The following is a 25,451-nucleotide window of genomic DNA, read 5'->3' as shown; positions in this document are numbered from 1 at the left end:
AGCCTTACAGCTTTCATCCTTTGCACCACAAGACTGTGGTAGACTTGTAGTACGACTCCATCGTCGAGTATCTTCTCCCCACCCCCTACCCCACCCTCCACCCCCCTCTCTCTCTTTCTCTCTCTCTCACATACAGACACAGTCGACGCCCTAGGGCAATAAAGCCTCCCCTCTTTCGACTGCGCCTGCGCCTGGGCAGCAAACAGTCTGCCATTCACATACGCATAATCAGATGGCGTCCGGAGGAGGAGGACGGGGCTTTGGCCCTCCGCCGCCACCGCCTAAGCCCGCCGGAGATACGACCGGTGCTCAAGTCAATGGGACTGCGCCTCCCCTTCACGCGAGCGCGAGTGCAAGCGCCACCGCTCAAGCCGACGGGACGGCGACTCCACTCCACGGGACCGCGACTGCAAGCGCCACCGCTCAAGCTGAAGGGATCGCGCCTCCACTCCACGGGAGCGTCACTCAAGCCGACGGGACCGCGCCACCACTCCATGGGAGCGCAAGTGCAAGTGCTGCGGCAACCGGGTACGTGGGCAAGGGCGCGATCAGACCTCAGATGCGGGAAGCGGCAAGTGCTGGTTCGAGGGAGGTGAACATCAACTCCGGCACGACGACCGTCCAATCAGACCCGCCGGTGACGTTATCTGCTCTCGGGTAAACGCCCTCTTCCTCTTCCTTCTTACGTTCCTTTTCGTGCCTTGATCTCTAGTGTCGGGGATTCGTTTAAGATTCCTTCAAATCCTTGTAGCAACGACGGCACGTGCACGAGGATGGAGGCACGGATATCGACCCGGCGAGAGCAGGGCTTGAGGATCTCAAACGTCGCCGATGCTGCCACCAACCCACCCAGGCGCCATGATCCAAGGTTGCCGTCTTTCTTTTCCCATATAGCTAGTATGCCCTTGTTCCATATAGTCTGCCGTGCTCGAAACTCACTCTGGAGGACCAGCAACAGGGTGGTGCCTCATATCCAGGCAGGCGCAGGATCTTCGTTTCCTATGGCGCGAGGAATTCACATGCAAGGGTAAACATCTCCCTCTCCCAACCCGCATTTTACTCTTTGACAGCAGAGCCTGATTTACCGGAATACCTCTCTGTAATCTCTATTTTTCCAGCAATTACTCTCTGTTCGCGTTTTTGCATTCATCAGCAACACGCCCTGGTTCCTTCATTCTAGGGACCCAAGTTCTTCAGGGGAAGAACACGAAGTAGACGAAGGCCCTTTGGGCTTTTACTCACGTTTAGCATTTTCTAGGTAGAAATAATTGAGTGAGATGTGCCGTAAGTGGGCTGTGTGGGCTGGTGGGACTGAGGTAGTACTACTGTCACTAGTAGAAAAGAGGGCTTTGCTTCAGGCCGGGTCAGCCCATTAGTCCCGGTTCAGTCCAGAACCGGGACCCATGGGGCATTGGTCCCGGTTCGTGAGACCAGGGGCCTGCCGGGCCTCGTGGGGGCATTGGTTCCGGTTCGTCATGCCCCTTTGGTCCCGGTTGGTGGGACGAACCGGGACCAATGGGCCTCGCTCCTGGCCCACCACCATTGGTCCCGGTTGGTGGCTTGAACCGATACCACAGGCTTCCCTTTAGTCCCGGTTCATGCCACGAACCGGGACCAATGAGGTGCCTATATATACCCCTCGCCCGCGAGCAGAGCACCCCAATGCTCTGTTTTTCTCTGGCCGGCGAGGGGAGGGCTTTGTGGTGCTCTAGCTCACCTCCTATGCACATGAGGTGTTCGATGAAATGCCCGAGCCACACTAGTTAAGCATTCTCCTCTCGAAGCTCGACCTCAAAGTTCCATTTTCCTCGAGATTTGTCTAGGTTTAGCGGCCCGTCACGTCCCATTCCCATCTTCACCGCCGTCGATCGCCCGCACCGATCTCGTCGCCGACACCACCGTGGTGAGCCTCTTGTTCTAATCTTCTTTTTGAAAGAAAAAATTCTTAATTTAGATAGATACTTGTCTAATTTTCTTACTTTTATTATTGCTTGTTATTATATAGTGCGATGGTTTTGGTATCCGCCCCCGTCGGCCCTCGTCCTGGGTATGATTTGGATGTGGTATATATATTATCTTTTTATAACTATTTGGTTCATTTATTGTTTATGACAATTATGCCAACCAACGTGACATAGATTTTATTTATCTAGGAGGTAGTTGAACCGGAAATTCCAACCGACCCTATTGTCGAGAGATTAAATTTAGTTGAAGAAGAAAACAATTACTTGAAGGAAAAAATAAAAAAAATTGAGGAGGGGAAGATGATATTGGAGTTGCATGTTGCGGATGTCGTCGATGATCACAAGATCAAGATGGATGCAATGCGGTTGAAGATGAGAAAGATTAGAAAATATGCCATTCATACCGAGGCTTGGTATCATTATGCCGTTGGATCAATTGTTACCTTGGTTGCGATTATGATCGCATTTGTTTTCGCATTGAAATGTTTTACATAGTTTCAATGTATGGTTTAGTTAATTAGATGCTCTGGAGAGCTATATGTTGTTAGATGAGAACTATGTATGTACTTTAGTTTTAATGTGATGATGAACTTTTATTAATTTGGTCACTTAATTATCTATTCATGATGTTATGTAATGGTTTTTGACACACTTAATTATATATAATGCACGCAGATGAACCGGCAATGGATGTACGGTGAAAGACACACCTCCGAGTACATTAAGGGCGTGCATGATTTTCTCGAAGTGGGTGAGGCAAACAAGCAGAATGGTTTTATGTGTTGTCCATGCCCTAAATGTGGGAATACGAAGTCTTACTCTGACCGGAAAATCCTTCACACCCACCTACTTTACAATGGTTTCATGCCACACTATAATGTTTGGACGAGGCACGAAGAAATAGGGGTTATGATGGAAGACGGCAAAGAAGAAGAGGATGATGACAACTATGTGCCCCCCTGAATACGGTGATACTGCAACGGGGGAAGCTGCTGAAGATCAAGAGGAACCAGACGATGTGCCCAATGATGCTGCAACGGGGGAAGCTGCTGAAGATCATGAGGAACCAGACGATGTGCCCGATGATGATGATCTCCGCCGGGTCATTGTCGATGCAAGGACGCAATGCGAAAGTCAAAAGGAGAAGCTGAAGTTCGATCGCATGTTAGAGGATTACAAAAAAGGGTTGTACCCCAATTGCGCAGATGGCAACACAAAGCTCGGTACCGTACTGGAATTGTTGCAGTGGAAGGCAGAGAATGTTGTGCCTAACAATGGATTTGAGAAGCTACTGAAAATATTGAAGAAGAAGCTTCCAAAGGATAACGAATTGCCCGACAGTACATACGCAGCAAAGAAGGTCGTATGCCCTCTAGGATTGGAGGTGCAGAAGATACATGCATGCCCTAATGACTGCATCCTCTACCGCGGTGCGTACAAGGATCTGAACGCATGCCCGGTATGCGGTGCATTGTGGTATAAGATCAAACGATATGACCGTGGTGATGTTGACGGCGAGCCTCACAGGAAGAGGGTTCCTGCAAAGGTGATGTGGTATCCTCCTATAATACCACGGTTGAAACGTCTGTTCAGAAACGAAGAGCATGCCAAGTTGATGCGATGGCAAAGTGAGGACCGTAAGAAAGACGGGAAGTTGAGAGCACCCGCTGACGGGTCGCAGTGGAGAAAAATCAAGAGAAAGTACTGGCCTAAGTTTGCAAGTGACCCAAGGAACGTATGGTTTGGTTTAAGCGCGAATGGCATTAATCCTTTCGGGGAGCAGAGCAGCAATCACATCACCTGGCCCGTGACTCTATATATGTATAACCTTCCTCCTTGGATGTGCATGAAGCGGAAGTTCATTATGATGCCATCTCTCATCCAAGGCCCTAAGCAACCCGGCAACAACATTGATGTGTTCCTAAGGCCATTAGTTGAAGAACTTTTACAGTTGTGGAATAGAAATGGTGTACGTATGTGGGATGAGCACAAACAGGACGAATTTAACCTGCACGCGTTGTTGTTTGTAACCATCAACGATTGGCCCACTCTCAGTAACCTTTCAGAATAGACAAACAAGGGATACCACGCATGCACGCACTGTTTAGAAGAAACTGAAAGTATATACCTGGACAAATGCAGGAAGAATGTGTACCTGGGCCATCGTCGATTTCTTCCGACCAACCATCAATGTCGAAAGAAAGGCAAGCATTTCAAAGGCGAGGCAGATCACCGGAAGAAGCCCGCCATGCGTACCGGTGATCACGTACTTGCTATGGTCAATGATTTACACGTAATCTTTGGAAAGGGTCCCGGCAGACTGGCTGTTCCGAATGACATTGAGGGACACACACCCATGTGGAAGAAGAAATCTATATTTTGGGCCCTACCCTACTGGAAAGACCTATGGGTCCGCTCTTCAATCGACGTGATGCATGTGACGAAGAACCTTTGCGTGAACCTGCTAGGCTTCTTGGGCGTGTATGGGAAGACAAAAGATACACCTGAGGCACGGGAGGACCTGCAACATTTGCACGAAAAAGACGGCATGCCTCCGAAGTAGTATAAAGGTCCTGCCAGCTACGCTCTTACGAAAGAAGAGAAAGAAATCTTCTTTGAATGCCTTCTCAGTATGAAGGTCACGACTGGCTTCTCATCGAATATAAAGGGAATAATAAATATGCCAGAGAAAAAGTTCCAGAACCTAAAGTCTCATGACTGCCACGTGATTATGACGCAATTGCTTCCGGTTGCATTAGGGGGCTTCTAGCGGAAAATGTCTGATTTGTCATTTTGAAGATATGTGCATTCCTTAATGCAATTTCTCAGAAGGTGATCGATCCAGAAATCATACCAAGGCTAAGGAGTGATGTGGCGCAATGTCTGGTCAGTTTCGAGCTGGTGTTCTCACCATCCTTCTTCAATATCATGACGCATGTCCTAGTTCATCTAGTCGACGAGATTGACATTCTCGGGCCCGTATTTCTACACAATGTGTTCCCCTTTGAGAGGTTCATGGGAGTCCTAAAGAAATATGTCCGTAACCGCGCTAGGCCAGAAGGAAGCATCTCCATGGGCCATCAAACAGAGGATGTCATTGGGTTTTGTGTTGACTTCATTCCTGGCCTTAAGAAGATAGGTCTCCCTAAATCGCGCTATGAGGGGAGACTGACTGGAAAAGGCACGCTGGGAGGGGCCTCAATAATATGCAGGGACGGATATTCTTGGTCTCAAGCACACTACACAGTTCTACAGAACTCTACCTTGGTGACCCCGTATGTCGATGAACACAAGAACAGTCTGCGCTCCAAACACCCGGAGCAGTGCGACGACTGGATTACATGTGAACACATCAGGACTTTCAGCAGTTGGTTGGAAACACGTCTCAGAGGTGACAACACTGTTTGTGATGAGCTGTACTTGTTGTCCAGGGGACCATCTTTGACTGTATTGACTTACAAAGGATACGAGATAAATGGGAATACATTTTACACGATCGCCCAAGATCAAAAGAGCACCAACCAAAACAGCGGTGTCCGCTTTGATGCAGCAACCGAGAGGGGAAAGGACACATATTATGGTTACATAGTGGACATATGGGAACTTGACTACGGACATGATTTTAAGGTCCCTTTGTTTAAGTGCAAATGGGTCAATCTGTCAGGAGGCGGGGTACAGGTAGACCCACAGTACAGAATGACAACAGTGGATCTCAACAGTCTTGCGTATCCAGACGAACCGTTCGTCCTAGCCAATGATGTGGCACAGGTTATCTATGTGAAGGACATGTCTACCAAACCGAGAAAAATAAAAGATAAGGAAGCGAATACATCATACGATGAGGCAAAGCGCCACATAGTTCTTTCAGGAAAAAGGGACATCGTGGGAGTGGAGGGCAAGACAGACATGTCTGAAGATTATGAAAAGTTTCATGAAATTCCTCCCTTCAAAGTCAAGTCTGACCCAAGCATCCTCATAAACGATGAAGATTATCCATGGTTACGGTGCAATAAGCAAATGACACAAGCGAAGAAAAAGTGAAGACTTTCTCCCGCAACTATTATGATGATACCATGCCAACTTTGTAACAGACGAGTATGATACCATTGTCCGTTTTGTACATGCACATGCTATGTGGGTGAAATTATGATATCATGCCAACTTTCAACTTTTTCAGAGTTCATTTGAAATGCTTTAATGTCTTATGGTTCGGCCCTCGTAATACCATTATTCAAATTTTAACTATTCAAATTTGAAAATTAATGGCACTAACAGAAAGTTTATAATTTTTCTGACCTAAAAGCAAAAAAGAATTAAAAAATAAAGCAAAAAACAAAAGAAAATAAATAATGCAAAAAACAAAACAAAAAAATGAAAAAAAAACTATTTTTATAGTAAAGTTAATCACAAACTTGTGATTCACACAAATTTCAAAGAATTCAAATTTTAACTACTTAAATTTGAAAACTAATGGCACTAACAGAAAGTTTATAATTTTTCTGACCTAAAATCAAAAAGTATTAAAAAATAAAGCAAAAAATAAAAGAAAATAAATAATGCAAAAAACAAAGCAAAAAACTAGAAAAAACTATTTTTATAGTAAAGTTAATCACAAACTTGTGATTCACACAAATATCAAAGAATTCAAATTTTAACTATTCAAATTTGAAAACTAATGGCACTAATAGAAAGTTAATAAATTTTGTGACCTAAAAGAAAAATAATTAAAAATAAATTTTAATAAAATAAATAAAAATAAAAACAATAAGTATTTTGTTGTAAGTAGAAACAAAATAAAATAAATAAAGCAACAAAGAAAACAAAAAAAGTGCCACCTACTGGGCCCCCACGGCCTGAATACGACTAGAAACCTTACCATGGGCCAGGATTCAGGCCCGCAGGTGGCCCAGTAGGCCCACAGGCACACATCGTATGGTTAGGCCCGAAAACCTACAATTGAGAGGAGCTCGAGAGGGTGGGCGCGACAGCGCTTATAAACCACTCTCGAGCTCTCTCAGCTAGCGAGGTGGTACTGAAATTTTGACGCGGGGCAGCACAAGGCCTTTGGTCCCGGTTGGTACCACCAACCGGGACTAAAGGGGGCATTGGTCCTGGTTCGTGGCACCAACCGAGACCAATGCTCCTCGCCCCTGGCTCATGACCATTAGTCCTGGTTTGTGCCACAAACCGGCACTAAAGGGTTAGTCCTTGTTGTGGGCAGAGTTTAGTCCCACCTCGCCAATTGAAGGGGGCTCACACTGGTTTATAAGCCCTTTCCTCTCTGCCTTGTTGAGCTCCTCTCAAAGTGAAAATAGATGCCCTTATAGAGAAAAGTTTAACCTAAATTTAGAGTGAATTTCTCTGAAATACATAGAAATTTACTATGAATTTAGGTTGAATTTTCTCTATAAGCGCATCTATGCTCATTTTTTCAGTAAGTTAATCACAAACTTGTGATTCACACAAATTTCAAAGAATTCAAATTTTAACTATTCAAATTTGAAAACTAATAGCACTAACAGAAAGTTTATAATTTTTCTAAAACTAATGGCACTAACAGAAAGTTTATAATTTTGCTAACCTAAAAGCAAAAAGAATTAAAAATTAAAGAAAAAACAAAAGAAAATAAATAATGCAAAAAAACAGGAAAAACTATTTTTATAGTAAAGTTAATCACAAACTTGTGATTCACACAAATTTCAAACAATTCAAATTTTAACTATTCAAATTTGAAAACTAATGGCACTAACAGAAAGTTTACAATTTTTCTAAAACTAATGGCACTAACAGAAAGTTTATAATTTTGCTGACCTAAAAGCAAAAAGAATTAAAAAAAGCAAAATAAGGAAAATAAATAATGCAAAAAACAAAACAAAAAAGTGGAAAAATACTATTTTTATAGTAAAGTTAATCACAAACTTGTGATTCACACAAATTTCAAAGAATTCAAATTTTAATTATTCAAATTTGAAAACTAATGGCACTAACAGAAAGTTTATAATTTTTCTGACCTAAAAGCAAAAAGAATTAAAAAAATAAAGCAAGAAACAAAAGAAAATAAATAATGCAAAAAAACAAAACAAAAAAAGTGGAAAAAAATAAAAATAGCAACATTAAGTATTTTGTCGTAAGTAGAAACAAAATAAAATAAATAAAGCAACAAACAAAACAAAAAAGTGCCTCCTACTGGGCCCCCATGGCCTGAATATGACTAGAAACCCTACCATGGGCCAGGATTCAGGCCTGCAGGAGGCCCAGTAGGCCCACAGGGAGATAAAGTGACTTTAGGCCCGTAAGCCTGCATTTTAGAGGAGCTCGAAGTGGTCAGCGCAGTAGCGCTTATAAACCACTGTCGAAGCCTCTCGGCTAGCGAGGTGGGACTAAACATCCCACCGCACCGTGCCAGTTCCAGCACAAGGCCATTGGTCCTGGTTCGTGGCTCGAACCGGGACGAAAGGCTGCATTTGGTCCCGGTTGGTGGCACAAACCGGGACCAATACCCCCCCTTTAGTCCCGGTTGGTGCCACGAACTGGGACCAAAGGCCTCTTCTTCCCGCCCTTTGGGCTGCTGAAAAGAGGCCTTTGGTCCCGCTTGGTGCCACCAACTGGGACTAAAGGGTGGCATTGGTCCTGGTTGGTGCCACGAACCGGGACCAATGCTCTCAGTATATAAAAAAGCACTTGGCGTTTTCCAGATTCATCTACATCAGTTCCCCCGCCCCGACGACGCCGCCAGGCTGCCCGATCGAGCTCGCCCCGTCGACGCCGTCGACGCCCTGCCCCGAGCACGTCGGCGGCGGCCCGCCCCGACCACGCCGAGCACCCCTGCCCCGACCACATCGTCGTCGCCCCAGCTGCCCCGCGCCGCCGTCGCCTCTGCCTCGCCCTGCCCCGACCACGCCGCCGTCGCCTCTACCCCGACGCGCGCCGTGCCCCTACCCCGACCACGCCGCGCACCTCTCATCCCTTTGGTCAGGGCCGGCACTGCCCCCCTCTTTCTCCCTGTTTTTTGCACATATATAAATGTTTTTTCCTGATTTTATGTATATGTATGAGTATATGTATGTGTGTATATCTGTTTATATGTCCTTTTTTAGATTTTTTGTTTTTTGCATTTTTTTTAAAAATGCATGTATGTACGTATATATGTATGTATATATATATGTTCATGTATATATGCAAAAGATAGATTTTTAGAAAAAATAGGATTTTTTTTCTGTTCATAGAATTTTTTGGTGATATTAATTATTGTAAATATGCAAATGTTTGTATATTCATATGAACAACGAATTAGGCAAAACCTTATTTTAAAAGAATGAGAGTAAAAAGGAGGCAATACTACTTTTATTTTTTAACATTGTTTTTAAAAAAACAAGCAATACTACTTCATGTATTTTTAAGGAGGAAGAAGAAGAAGAAAAAGAATGAGAGGAAAAAGGAAATAAGAAGAGGAAGAAAGGAGAAGAAGAGAAGAAATAAATAAAAAGAGGAAAAAGAAGAAGAAAAAGAGGAGAAGAAGAAAGGAATAGAGGAGAAGAAAAAAAATAGAATTCTTCTTCTCCTCTTTTTTTCTTCTCTCTTTTTTCTTCGATCTTCTCCTCTATTTCTTTCTTCCTCTCCTCTTTTTATTTCTTCTTCGTCTTCTTATTTTTTATCGGGTCTGTCGTCGTCGATATACCCCGTGTCCTGATAACTTCAACACGAGGGGGGTTCGACCTACCCCCTCCCCGATAATATTATTTTCCCATGTATGTATGCAAAAGTTACATTTTTGAAAAGTTTTATATATCTAGCTAGGAAAGGAAGAAGAAGAAAAAGAATGAGAGGAAAAAGGAAAATAAGAAGAGGAAGAAAGGAGAAGAAGAGGAGAGGAAGAAGAGGAGAAATAAATAAGAAGAAGAAAAAAGAAGAAAAAGAAGAGGAGAAGAAGAAAGGAATAGAGGAGAAGAAGAGAAAATATAATATTCTATTTTCTCTTCTTCTCCTCTATTTCTTTCTTCTTCTCCTTTTTTTTCTTCTTTTTTTCTTCGATCTTCTCCTCTATTAATATCTTCTTCTCCTCTTTTTATTTCTTCTTCGTCTTCTTATTTTTTATCGGATATGTCGTTGTCGATATACCCCGTGTCCCGATAACTTCAACACGAGGGGGGTTCGACCTACCCCCTCCCCGATAATATTATTTTCCCATGTATGTATGCAAAGTTACATTTTTAGAAAAGTTTTATATATCTAGCTAGGAAAGGAAGAAGAAGAAAAAGAATGAGAGGAAAAAGGAAAATAAGAAGAGGAAGAAAGGAGAAGAAGAGGAGAGGAAGAAGAGGAGAAATAAATAAGAAGAAGAAAAAAGAAGAAAAAGAAGAGGAGAAGAAGAAAGAATAGAGGAGAAGAAGAGAAAATAGAATATTCTATTTTCTCTTCTTCTCCTCTATTTCTTTCTTCTTCTCCTCTTTTTTCTTCTTTTTTTTCTTCAATCTTCTCCTCTATTAATATCTTCTTCTCCTCTTTTTATTTCTTCTTCGTCTTCTTATTTTTTATCGGATATGTCGTTGTCGATATACCCGTGTCCCGATAACTTCAACACGAGGGGGGGTTCGACCTACCCCCTCCCCGATAACATTATTTTCCCATGTATGTATGTCGTCGTTGTCGATATAACCCCCTCCCGGATAACTTCGACCGTGATAACTTATACCACGGGAGCACCCCCCGGCCCTCTCGCTCAACAAAAACTCTCGAGGACGCCCAAACCCTAGAAAAAAATGATGTCGGTCTCCTACCCCCTCCCGCCGCGCCCCTACCCTTGAAGCGTTGCCGAGGCCACCCCAAACCCGGAATAAGCTAGGTCTACGCTTGCCACTAATATATCCACATGCTGTCATGTTTGTGTAATAATTGTCATGTTGTAATATTTGCAGAAACAATGGAGTTCGGACGAGACGAGGAACAAGAACAGGTGTTGGGGGACATAATCTTAGCCGGAGGTGATGTCATGTCGTATCTTAACGACAATGATGATTTGGAAGCAGAACAGGGTGAAGAAGAAGCAGGCTACGATGATCGAAGAGTGGAGGAAGAAATACATGATTATGATGGCTCCGGTGACCCAATGCTAGTGCAAGACGGAGCCCGTGGTGACGGCTCCGGTGACCGAACAGAGTCCGGCCAGGTAAATATATTAGTTAAGCCTGTGATGACTAGATAATTGATGCATTCATTGTTTTGGTATGTACACATATTAATTAACTCTCGTCTAATTCTTCTTTTTTCTAGCCCTCCGGATCAAGCACAACTTCAGTAAAGAGACGAGGCCCGAAGAAAAAGTTGCGCTCGGATGAAAGGTTTGAGATCACAGAAATTGCGCGCGATGGCATGCCGATTGAACCCATCTGAACAAAGGAAGCATTTGCTGCTCAGTGCGGGGTTCTTATTAGGGACAAGATCCCGATCAGCATCCAGCAATGGTGTAAGCCTAAGAACGAAGACCCTGAGGTGTCTTATGTCAATGATATGCAGAAAGATGATCTTTGGACTAAACTGAAGGCAAATTTCACCCTACCGCCAGAGGAGGATCCGGAGAAGCCAGTTAAAGAGCAATTAATCAAGTCTCATGCTCTTAAGAAGATGGCAAACCTATTCAGGAGGTGGAAGAATGAGTTGAAAATGTTTGTCGACAAAGAAGAGACACCCGAATTCATCTGCAGATATGAGAAGATCAGAGATCACTGGCCCGCATTTGTGGCCTACAAGACATTGGAAAAGAGTAAGAAGATGTCGGCGACAAACAAGAAAAATGCTGCAAAGAAGAAGCTTCACCATCGCACGGGGTCAGGTGGCTACCTCAAAGCCCGGCCTAAGTGGGCCAAGGCTGAGAATGATCTGCTTGATAAAGGGATCGAACCAGAGAAATGAACTGGCCAGACCGTTGCCGGACTTGGTTCTTCGGGGCTGGCGGAACCTTGGACCCTATATCAGGGAAATGCATTTGGACGGATGAGCAAATGAACATACCAGTCAAGAAGCTAAAGCACTATATCGATGCAGCGCAGCAAGGGACGTTCGTTCCAGACAGAGAGAACGACGAGCTCACAATGGCCCTCGGGAATCCTGAGCACCCTGGACGGACACGAGGCACGCCAGGCTCCGTTCCGTGGAATGTTGGTTTTCCGGACGCAGACGGTTACAAATGCCAGGAGAGGAGGAAAAAAGTGGAGCATGCCCAAATTCAGACGCTGCACAAAAGGGTTCAAGCGCTAGAGGAACGAGAAGTAGCTCACAGCAAGCGACCTGCCGAAACTACCCCCGAAGCTACCCCGCCATCTCAGCAGAGAAGCAGCGTGGCTTCCACCGAGCTGCTTCAGCCGGAGCATGTCTTGACGGCTCCTGCTAGCTACCCCGTGGATGCTATCACGGAGTCTCAACATTGCCACCTTATGACGCAATGGCAGAACTTCAAAGTCAAGGTGGTTGTCGGCTCTGTTCGACCTACTAAACCTAGTGCAACTTTTCAGTGTAGTCCGATTCCAGAAGGATATGCCAGGGTGACGGTGGACGAAATAACGGAGGGATTTGAGGACCTCCAGCTTGACTACCCTACCGGTGAAGGGGAGACTCGGCTGGGTTCTTGTCTATTGACTCCATGCCTATGGCGGAAGGAGCTCATCAAGCTTCTGAACTGGATGCCTCCGCCTCCTCCTCCTCCTCCGGCGAGTCAGGGCACTCCGCCTCCTCCTCCGGCGAGTGATCAGGGCACTCAGCCTCCTTCTCCGGCGCGTGGCGGCACTCCGCCTCCTTCTCCGCCTATGCCGGCGCGCCCGAGCAGCCAGCCTCCTCCTTCTCCGCCTTGTCAGCAAGGGCGGAAGAGACCCGCCGCCACTCCGGCTGCTCCGGCGTGTCGTAGTCCTTCTCCTCCGCCTCGTAAGCAAGGAAAGAAGACAGCGGCAACCGCTCCGTCTGCTCTGCCGGCGTCCAGCAGTACAGCCAAAGGCGGGAGGAAATACAGAGAAGTTACCATACGAGAGGACCCCGGAGGAGAACGCCAAGGTCGCGCGAGCCGAAGTGAGGAACTTCTTTGAAGGGGTGAAAGCAAAGAAAAATCCACCTCCGGAGGAGAAGGTAGATCAGGTGAAAGTGAAGCGCACTTTGGCTGCCCTGAAAAAACCAGCAAAGTCTCCGCCGAAAGGCAACTATGACCGCATTATTGCAAAGTCATTTGTCGAAGCAGAGCGGTCGGGAAGTACTGTCAGTGATCAAAGGTTAAAAGAACGACGAGCTGGGAAAAAAATTCCCCAGCTCGGTGAACAAGCGAACCAATCGTGCCCCCCGCTCAAGGTGCCTACTAATGATCCGAGGATGGTGCCCGGTTATAGCAATCTTGGAGATTACCTGCCCGACAATGTACATTATGAGTTCTTGGAGGTGGAGGAACACAAATATGAGTACGGGAAGCCTCTCGTCGAAGATGAAAGATCTCTAACAACGATGATGCGAAGATCCCATGATTGGTACATGAAAACCTGCAGAGAGTCTGGGGGAGGAATACTTTGACGCTGAGAGTTAGAGAGGAGCATGACCTTGTTGGAATTGAACTGTTGAATGTTCCATTTGAGGAGTTCTTCCAGTTTTTCAATCAGAAGGCCCTCGATAAAGCAACGGTCACTTGCTACTGTCTGTAAGTAGTACTACTTCTGTCATTAAGTCTCTCTATATAGGTCAGCTCTTTCATTGCATGTATTTATAATTATCCTCACTATATTATGCAGATTGAAGATCGCCGAATTGAAGAAAAGACAAATCGGTGATATTGGGTTCATTAACACAAATCTCATAGATGCAACTGAGGTTAAATATCGTGCCGAAGATACCGAGGCCAACTTGCTACGATCGTTGGTAATAAATGAAAACAAAGATATAATAATCTTTCCTTACAACTTCAAGTGAGTGTTACTGTCTTGTGCATATTCGGTTTCCCTTATTAGTCCAGGTTATAGTAATGTAATTGATGAGTTATGCATGCGTGCGCAGGTTCCACTATATTCTCCTAGAGATTAATCTTGAGCAGGGACTAGTAACCGTCTTAGACTCAAGACGAAAAGATCCCCAGGAGTATGCGGACATGACTCAAATGCTCGAGAAGTAAGTTAAATCGATCATTATCCACCATATCAGCAACTTTGTTCATTTCCTGATATATCAAGTAATTGTTTTCTTTGTCTGGCAGGGTTTGGAGAAAATTCACCAAAAAGCTCCGGGACTGCCGAAGAAGCTGCAATTTAGACACCCGAAAGTAAGTACTATAGTAACATGTTCCGCGCATCTCCTAGTGATTCAAGCGCTAGTTTCATCAATACCATTTGGCATGCTTGCTTATCAGTTTGATTGACCTCTATTTCTTGTAAAGTGGTTGTGGCAGGAACAAGGGAATGATTTCTATGGATACTACGTTTGCGAGTCCATCCGCCACACGACCTGTGAACGAGGGTACTCTGACGAACAATATGAAGTGCGTAAGCAATAATATTCACAATTTTATTTTATTACCATCATTTGTGTTGAGTTTCATTTATTCATATATATATATATATATATATATGTATTGACCCCCTTGTTCAAATTAGATGTTTCGGATGCGGGATGAACTCCTAGCACCAGATCGTATGCGAGCAATTCAAGAGGAATTGGCGGCATTCTTCCTTGACCACGTGATCGCTGAAGACGGAGAATACTATGTGGACCCTGTGTTCATATATAATTAGGAGATTATATTGTAAGAGATAATTATTGTATATATGTAGCCGGTAGTGTCAGATAGATATACGAGAACTTGTTGTTCGACCAATCTCTCGGAGAAGGAGAGGTGGTCGATATCACTTCTCTCTGTATGCATATGTTCATGACGATCTTCTGTTTCCTTTATTTGCTTACTAGCTAGCGTGTCTAGTCCTCTCTATATATACGTATATATAGCGTCGTCCAAGCACGGACATAAGAGAGGACACTTCTCTCTATTAATTAGCTAGCTAACACAATATATGAAACACCTAAATTAAACCCCCAAAACCCCAACCCCCCCCCTTTCAAAAAAAACAAAAACCCCAGCCCCTGAAATGCTGACGCGTGGATGCCTATTGGTCCCGGTTGGTGCCACCAACCGGGACCAAAGGCCCTCCTGCCTGGGCTCGGCGCACCGGCCACATGGAGGCCCATCTGTCCCGGTTTGTGTAAGAACCGGGACTAAAGGGTTAGGGCATTAGTAACGACCCTTTAGTCCCGGTTCACAAACCGGGATAAAAGGCCCTTATCAACTGGGACAAATGGGGTTTTTTCTACTAGTGTGTGCTTGACATGATGATGATCATGAAACTTCAGATCAAGTTGTTACTGAACCGCGTAGGTCAACCAGAGTAAGATCCGCACCAGAGTGGTACGGTAATCCTGTTCTGGAAGTCATGCTACTAGATCATGATGAACCTATGAACTATGAAGAAGCGATGGTGAGCCCAGATTCCGCAAAAAGGCTTGAAGCCATGAAATCTGATATGGGATCCATGTATGAGAACAAAGTGTGTACTTTGGTTGACTTGCCCGATGATCGGCAAGCAATTGAGAATAAATGGATCTTCAACAAGAAGACTGACGCTGACGGTAATGTTACTGTCTACAAAGCTCGACTTGTTGCGAAAGGTTTTAGACAAGTTCAAGGGATTGACTACGATAAGACCTTCTCACCCGTAGCGATGCTTAAGTCTGTCCGAATCATGTTAGCAATTGCTGCATTTTATGATTATGAAATTTGGCAAATGGATGTCAAAACTGCATTCCTGAATGGATTTCTGGAAGAAGAGTTGTATATGATGCAACCGGAAGGTTTTGTCGATCCAAAGGGAGCTAACAAAGTGTGCAAGCTCCAGCGATCCATTTATGGACTGGTGCAAGCATCTCGGAGTTGGAATAAACGCTTTGATAGTGTGATCAAAGCATTTGGTTTTGTACAGACTTTTGGAGAAGTCTGTATCTACAAGAAAGTGAGTGGGAGCTCTGTAGCATTTCTGATATTATATGTGGATGACATATTACTGATTGGAAATGATATAGAATTTCTAGATAGCATAAAGGGATACTTGAATAAGAGTTTTTCAATGAAAGATCTCGGTGAAGCTGCTTACATATTAGGCATTAAGATCTATAGAGATAGATCAAAACGCTTAATTGGACTTTCACAAAGCACATACCTTGACAAAGTTTTGAAGAAGTTCAAAATGGATCAAGCAAATAAAGGTTTCTTGCCTGTATTACAAGGTGTGAAGTTGAGTAAGACTCAATGCCCGACCACTGCAGAAGATAGAGAGAAAATGAAAGATGTTCCCTATGCTTTAGCCATAGGCTCTATCATGTATGCAATGCTGTCTACCAGACCTGATGTGTGCCTTGCTATAAGTCTAGCAGGGAGGTACCAAAGTAATCCAGGAGTGGATCATTGGAGAGCGGTCAAGAACATCCTGAAGTACCTAAAAAATACTAAGGATATGTTTCTCATTTATGGAGGTGAGAAAGAGCTCATCGTAAACGGTTACGTTGATGCAAGCTTTGACACCGATCCGGATGATTCTAAATCGCAAACCGGATACGTGTTTACATTGAACGGGGGAGCTATCAATTGGTGCAGTTCTAAACAAAGCGTTGTGGCGGGATCTACATGTGAAGCGGAGTACATAGCTACTTCGGAAGCAGCAAATGAAGGAGTCTGGATGAAGGAGTTCATGTCCGATCTAGGTGTCATACCTAGTGCGTCGGGTCCAATGAAAATCTTTTGTGGCAATACTGGAGCAATAGCCTTGGCGAAGGAATCCAGATTTCACAAGAGAACCAAGCACATCAAGAGACGCTTCAATTCCATCTGGGATTTAGTCCAGGTGGGAGACATAGAAATTTGCAAAATACATACAGATCTGAATGTTGCAGATCCATTGACTAAGCCTCTTCCACGAGCAAAACATGATCAACACCAAGGCTCCATGGGTGTTAGAATCATTACAGTGTAATCTAGATTATTGACTCTAGTGCAAGTGGGAGACTGAAGGAAATATTCCCTAGAGTCAATAATAAAGTTATTATTTATTTCCTTATATCATGATAAATGTTTATTATTCATGCTAGAATTGTATTGACCGGAAACATAATACATGTGTGAATACATAGACAAACAAAGTGTCACTAGTATGCCTCTACTTGACTAGCTTGTTGATCAAAGATGGTTATGTTTCCTAGCCATAGATATGAGTTGTCATTTGATTAGCGGGATCACATCATTAGGAGAATGATGTGATTGACATGACCCATTCCGTTAGCTTAGCACACGATCGTTTAGTATGTTGCTATTGCTTTCTTCATGACTTATACATGTTCCTATGACTATGAGATTATGCAAATCCCGTTTACCGGAGGAACACTTTGTGTGCTACCAAACGTCACAACGTAACTGGGTGATTATAAAGGTACTCTACAGGTGTTTCCGAAGGTACTTGTTGGGTTGGCGTATTTCGAGATTAGGATTTGTCACTCCGATTGTTGGAGAGGTATCTCTGGGCCCTCTCAGTAATGCACAACACTTAAGCCTTGCAAGCATTGCAACTAATGAGTTAGTTGTGGGATGATGTATTACAGAACGAGTAAAGAGACTTGCCGGTAACGAGATTGAACTAGGTATTGAGATACCGACGATCGAATCTCGGGCAAGTAACATACCGATGACAAAGGGAACAACGTATGTTGTTATGCGATTTGACCGATAAAGATCTTCGTAGAGTATGTGGGAGCCAATATGAGCATCCAGGTTCCGCTATTGGTTATTGACCGGAGAGGTGTCTTGGTCATGTCTACATAGTTCTCGAACCCGTAGGGTCCGCACGCTTAACGTTACGATGACAGTTATATTATGAGTTTATATGTTTTGATGTACCGAAGGTTGTTCAGAGTCCTGGATGTGATCACGGACATGACGAGGAGTCTCGAAATGGTCGAGACATGAAGATTGATATATTGGAAGCCTATGTTTGGATATCGGAAGTGTTCCGGGTGAAATCGGGATTTTACCGGAGTACCGGGAGGTTACCGGAACCCCCCGGGAGGTAAATGGGCCTTAGTGGGCCTTTACGGAGAAGAGGAGAGGCGGCCAGGGTAGGGCCGCGCTCCCCTCCCCCTAGTCCGAATAGGACAAGGAGAGGGGGGCGGCGCCCCCCTTCCTTCTCTCCCTCCTCTTTCCCCCTCCCGAATCCTATTCCAACTAGGAAAGGGGGGAGTCCTACTCCCGGTGGGAGTAGGACTCCTCCTGGTGCGCCCTCTCCGTGGCCGGCCGCACCCCCCTTGCTCCTTTATATATGGGGGCAGGGGGCACCCCATAGAGACAACAATTGATCAAGTTGATCTTTTAGCCATGTGCGGTGCCCCCTCCACCATAGTCCACCTCGATAATACTGTAGCGGTGCTTAGGCGAAGCCCTGCGTCAGTAGAACATCAACATCGTCACCACGCCGTCGTGCTGACGAAACTCTCCCTCAACACTCGGCTGGATCGGAGTTTGAGAGATGTCATCGGGCTGAACGTGTGCTGAACTCGGAGGTGCCTTGCGTTTGGTACTTGATCGGTCGGATCGTGAAGACGTACGACTACATCAACCGTGTTGTGCTAACGCTCTGGCTTTAGGTCTACGAGGGTACATGGACAACACTCTCCCCTCTCGTTGTTATGCATCACCATGATCTTTTGAAATTACTACGTTACCCAACAGGGTAGACCCAGCCAGGGTCTGTGTGTCTGCCCGAGACTATTTTGACGCAAAATGTGTCAAATGGGAGCCCTTTCCTAGTTGAGCTCGTGTGCGTCAACCAAAGCGTTTTTTTTTTAATTTTTTCCTCTTTGGATTTTTAGTCAGTTTTCCGTCGAAAAAATCAACAGTTCTTTTTTAGAACCTATAAATTTTATAACCTATTTAAAATTAGAAAAGTATATTTTCAAAAGTTGTTCCATATATGTTTTATGACAATTTCTGTGTGTATCAAAAAATGTTCAGTGTGTATTAAAAAATGTTCACCATATATTAAAATATGTTCAATGTATATAAAAAATGTTCTTCATAGAGAAAAAATGTTGAATGTGTATTTTAAAAAAATGTTTACCGCATGCTAAGAAAAGTTCAATGTGCATTTGAAAAAGTTCACCATATGCTAAAAAAGTTCAATGTCCATTAGAAAAAAGTGCACCATATATTGCAGAGTATAAAAAAGAAAAAGTGCAAAATTAAAATACCAATAAAAATGGAAGAAAACCCAAGATCGGAAAAAGGAAAAACAAAAATGAAAAATATGAAAGTAAAAAAACATGGGAAAAAAATGAGACAACAGAAGCTTGTTAATTAGGTCGACCCATCTGGAGGTTCCTTCAGCGAAGCCTCCCATAAATGACACACATGTGCGCTATTTAGGACTGGCCATAGAAAATTAGGATGGTAATGGTGGAAGGCCAGACTGTTAGCCTTGGTGTTTTGTTTCACTTGAGCCACCTAGGATTCGAGTTCCTTGGAACCTGGTTTAAGACTAAGCGCGCTAACCATGCATGGTGTGACTTGTGGGACCCGCCTCCCCTCAATCGGGACCCATAGGACTGTACACATTTTCCAGGAGTCGCAATGCTAGTACAAAATTTGTTTCTTCAGACTAGAGCCACGAGGTGGTTGACCGTAGTTTGGGATAACAATCCCTAGCGATCCACAAACAATGTGGAGTAGTCGGTAACTACCCTGATTTTGGCCTAGTGGTTGAGACCGATTCAGAGCTTCGGTCGGACTCTCGATTCGGATGTCCACTCGTTGGGTGGCTTTTTGGACTTGGATGTAACTAGGGGAGTGTCTTGTCGCCTGTACCCGCTAGTTTGGGCATATAATGCGCTCAACTAGCCTATAAAGGAGGGCAAATGTGTGGATACATTGGTGAAAACCCAATAGGGATAAATCTATTCGAATAGCCGTGTCTGCGGTTATAGACGAGTTGGATCTTGTGGACTTGATCCTAGTATAACTTCAACCATAATTGATTAAAACTTTCCAACAGTGTGAGTGCCTTGTGGGTTCTTCATCGTGGGAGATGCGAGGGGGAACACAAAGTAGTGTTATATTTGCATTAGGTAGGTGAAAAGAGTAGTGGTGAGTGGTGACACACCCCTTTACTTTTGTGTGCTCTCTCATCTTATCTCTATAGTGCAAGTTGTAGTGTGTCTCTGTAGAATTCTTAGTGCTTGCGTCACTAAACCTTTATTGCTTCCTTGAGACATATTGCATACAATAGTTATGGATTGTGCAAGTCCTACAAGTACAACTAAGTACTCACCTGGTTTAGTTTACTCTTTCGCTTGATTCCCGCCAACCCAGCCACCGACAATTCAGGAAGTAGGCTTGTTGATGGATGGTGTTAGTTGTTTATCCCATAGATCGTGGTCTGGGTAGAGATATAGACGCCCTTTGCTTTCATTTAAGCCTCCTCAGGCAATTTGTATTCTTACATGTCTAAGGTTTATTCGCTTATATTGTATGAGTTGTATCTTGACTGAAGGACCCTTGTTGTATTTATTAGTTGAATTTGACTCTTCGAAGGTGTTGTGTATATATTGTTGTTGTTGCGGATTTTTGTTGTTGCCTCTGCTGTGATGTCGACCGTTCCACCACATGGCAAGCACGTTTTGATATGTTCGCTATGTGAAGGTGGCGCCTTAGGATTGTTATTATGAGGAGGCTAGCGATCGCTAGATCCGCATAGTGTTGATCCCGAGGTGCTACAAGGAGAGGTGGTGGCTAGTGAGAGTTGCATACTACAACTCTCTCCTACTGATGGGGGGGGGGGTTCAAATCGTAGCCGTCAAGCGAATCACACATGATGGAGTGTGTATTCGGATGCCAATCCAACCACAAGCAGGATCTTCCTTCATGACCTGTTGCGCGTAAAGGCGGTCCTCCTCCTCCGCCCCTACCTCCTCTTCAAGGATCTGCTCCTCCTCTTTTGAGGGCGGCACTCAGTCAGGTCGCATGGGAAGAGGCATGGCATTAGTGAGGGAAGTGGAGGATGTGGGTGGTGGGATGAGGTATTCGTACTTGGCGATGGGGAGGGACGTGGAGGCTATGGGCGGAGGTGTTCAATTAGAGTTTGTGGGATATTCAGCCATGGCGACGGTCTTTTTATAGCCGTGTGCGGCGGGTGGCGAGAAAATGTGGCATGAAACATGGCGTTATTAGCCGCGGGTAGTTGGCACGTGGCCGACCGCCCTTAATTGGCATGCCACACCATTGATACATGGCGTCTACCCTCTCTATCATTGACAGGGTGAGGAGATGGGCCGCACATGAGGATGGTCAAGGAGGTGAATTTTCTTCCAGCAAGAACGTTTGGCTAATAGCGCGTGCCCTATATGGAGCCCCCCAGCCACCAAAGATGGAGTATCGCTAGCTGGATATGACTCGTGCTCCATAATTTGTGGCGACTCGGAGCTAGATGTCGAATGTGCTAGAGTGGTTTTTTTGGCCAAAACCACCATATTAGTGGTTAGTCGATCGGGCCGGTATATAGTTGTACACAAAGCTTCATGGGCATGCTCACACTTGGGTAGCGTGCAGCGACCATGAGTGTGAGGTCATGGTTAGACCGGTCAATTGTATGCCACGTGAGCAAAATTGAGCAAGTGACGTGGCGGGGGGCGGTGTTTATCTGGTCTCGTGTTAGATCTTATGATTTGGTTAGTTAGCCTACGAGAACAAGTCACAAGTTTTTTTACTTTGCATCCAGTTCGTTGCTATCTCTATCTTTATCACTCACGCGATATTGCTGGATTGGGCTTTCGTCCATTGTCCAAGATTCCCCGTTATAAAAGAGAGTAGGTGGAAACATTAACGTATCTTTTCGCTCCCTTCCTTTCCCTTTTCGCATCGTCCTTCTCTATTGGGGGCTCCCAACACCTCAGCCACACATCTTTTTCGTTCGCTCCCCATTTTATTCTCTAAGGAGATAGGAAAAACTCACATTGGAGCAAAAAACTGTAGATAAATGCCACTAGTGACCGTACTTTTGAACATCTTAACAAGCTTCGTTACCGTATTTAATGTATTTTGAAGTCGGGTGAGGAAAGTGAGACACTTGAGTTAAGTTTAGCTATATATATTGTAGGTAGTACTACGTAGATGAATTTCTGTGTTTGGTAAAAAAGGAGTGTACGTTGGCACTAGCAGATTGGCGAGGGAGGCGTTGCGAGGAGGCGCCTATCCAATCTCAACTCGTGTAGGGCAGGGCAGCATAATCGAGGGATTCCTTCTAGGCGGGTGGGCGGGCGGCATCCACCTCGGGATCCGAGCGGACCGTATCAGGGTCATTTTTGTTTTGCAGAGGTGGGGTCTCCTCAGGCGCAGACAGACGGAGTGCAGGAGGGAAGGAGGGGCAGCTTTCCTTTTGGAAAAAGCCGCATGCAGTCCCGTGCGGACAAAATTACTGTTCTGAGCCATTGTGCAAAGAAAATCCCGATTTGACCTCGTTTCAAAAAAAAAATTCGTTTCTGACCTTTTTTGGTGACGCCAAGGTCCATGGCGTCTGGGTTACGAAGCAGACGCCAGGTACCCTGGTGTCTGGCCCCTGGCCCGCACTGCCCGCGTGCCTGTTGACCTGCTGACGTGGCAAAGGGGCCAGACGCCAGGGACCGTGGCGTCTGGCCCCGGTAAGTGGATAACGCCGCGGGGCCAGCCCACCCATCCCAATATCATCTTCTCTGGCGTCTGGTTCGACGAACAGGGGGGAATTCGTCGCCCCTTCTCTCCCTCCCACCACCACCCCCCTTGATCTACTCCATCAACCCCTCAAACTCACAGATCTGACCCCCCCAAGCTTCTTGGAGGTATTCTCCCCCATTCCCTCCAATTTGTTTTTGTTTTCCCCTCTTTGGTTGGATGCATTATTCAACACTAGGTGATGTTAGATGAGTAGATGGTTTCTTTTTTTAGGAATTTTTTTGTAGTTGATAGATGATTAGGTAGGCAGTAGATGATGTGTAGTTGAACATGTAGGTAAAATCAATTCCGTTTTGTGTATATGTTGTCCATAGAATTTTTTTTGAATTAAGAGGGGTGATGAATATATGATTTGTGTATGTAAAATAGACTTTGGCATACTATATTTGGTTTGATAGATGATGTGTGTATGTGTAGATAATCCTATTGTTGGCATACTATATTTGCAAAAGATATGGTGAAATTTGGTACTCTAGATGATATGTATTTGCATATGTGACACCATATTATTTGACAAATTTATTTGATTGAGATGATGTTGGTATGTTTGAGAATAATTATGTGTGCATATGAAGAAGATAAAAATGTGAAGTGGTATGACAATATAGTTGAATATATATATGGCAAAAAAATTTATGCAAAAGAGATGATGAAATTTGATTATTGTGTGTGACATGATTTGTTCAATAGAATGGCGGATGATGATTATGAAATTTATTTGATGGTGAAATTTGGTACTCTAGATGATATGTGTGCATATGTAGAAGAAAGAAATGATGTGGTTATGTTTGAGAAGAATGGTGTTTTCATATGGCATAAACTTGGAGAAGGAAATTGTTTGATATTGTTCATGTATTCATAAATGTTTGTGATTTGTTTTATAGGATGGCGGATGGTGATGGTCCTTGGTATGACGGATTAATCGATGAGTGGGATAAGGAGCATCGTGCTCGTGCCATTGAGAATGGACAGGTAAGAAGCAAGACTGGGTCAATTTTCGTTGTTTCTCATTTGTGTTCTTGTATTGATTATTAAAACATCACTTTATTTGCAGCAAGTAGTTGCTATGCGCATGAGGGGTCATTCCGCTGATGACTTTGATTACGACCCGCGGTATGAGGCTTACATTCGGAGATTGGGTCTACTCCCATTCGTGTTGCAGTTTAAGCGACGCGCTCCGCCGGTGAACCACGCGGCGCTGACCGCACTTGTGGATCGTTGGAGGCCGGAGACTCACTCGTTCCACCTTCCATGTGGGGAGATGACGATGACCCTACAGGACATGGCTATGATAAGCGGCCTTCCTATCAACGGACAAGCTGTTACCGGTCGTGTCAGCATGGGTAATTGGCGAGAACGGACTGTCGATTTAATTGGCGTTCAGCCCGAGGGCCCTCAGGAAGGCAAGGCCGATACCGCGAAAGTGAGGCATTCTTGGCTAAAAATGGTCAGAGGAAACACCAATCTGTGCCCTCGGGATGCCAATGACGTGGTTGTGCAGCAGTACGCGCGGGCCTATCTTTGGTATGTACTAACCAAGGTAGTCTTCTCAGATGCAACCAGGAACTCAGCCCTCTGGATGTTCTTGGAGCTACTCAATAACTGGGATACCCAGTATAGCTGGGGTTCGGCCGCACTAGCATATTTGTATCGTCAGGTAAGAGATATTTGCAACCATTTATCTTGCATTTGTCATGCGCCTCCATATCTAACATGTTTATTTGATTGCAGCTTGACTTGGCGTGTCGGAGGAAGGGAGATACATCCTCATTGTCTGGGTTTGTTTGGAGCCTATCCGTGTGGATGTGGGAGCGGATCCCGGTTGGACGACCCGAATTCAAGAACCCCCTCATGGCAAACCCACGGGGTAATCATGACGGGTTGCATGATGATGATCCATATCTGCGCCCTACGCTTGCTTACTATTGGGAACAAGTGACAGTCTATACAGGAAGCTCGCATGTGCGATACAAGTGCTATATGAACGAGCTGGACACCTTGACTGCTGAGCAGGTTTTGAGAAGTTCGATGAGATAAAATTTAGTCAAGAATGAAACTTGTAGCTAACAATGTATCTCTTTGTTTTGCAGGTATATTGGTTGCCTTATGTGGAAGATCGTGACTTTGATCTTAATGAGATGTGCACGCGTGATAGCCATCTTTGGCGGGCGAGGTGCCCAATGATATGCTTCTTCGCAGTCGAGTGGCACTTTGTAGACCGTGTGGCAAGACAATTTGGAAGAAGACAAGATATTCCAATTGAGGAGAGCAAGGAGGAAATGCTATCTCTGCATCGGTGAGCAAGCATGCCTTGAGTATGTAGTAGAGTATTGAATAAGTCAATGTTTGCTAATGCTTTGTTCCGTGCATCATTTGTAGGTTCGATCGAAGGAACAATCAGGATATATCGGATTGGGCAAACAAACACCGTGCATGGATAGAATTTTGGAATCAAAGAGACACACTAGTGCAATCAGAGAATAGACCTCACAATCAGTCAGCATATCAGAAGTATCAAGTGTGGTATGCGGATCGTTATCGGTTAAAGCTAAAGCCTGGTTGGACTCACGAGGAGTGGTCGGAGTTGGTGTCTGAAGACCCGGAGACTGCAGAAGGTTATCATACCTTCAACACGGCTGTGAGAGACACCAGAGGGGCTCACGTTGACTATGCAT

Source organism: Triticum aestivum, chromosome 5A (assembly GCF_018294505.1).
Source record: "Triticum aestivum cultivar Chinese Spring chromosome 5A, IWGSC CS RefSeq v2.1, whole genome shotgun sequence".
NCBI lineage: Eukaryota > Viridiplantae > Streptophyta > Magnoliopsida > Poales > Poaceae > Triticum > Triticum aestivum.
Note: the sequence above shows the minus strand (reverse complement) of the source record.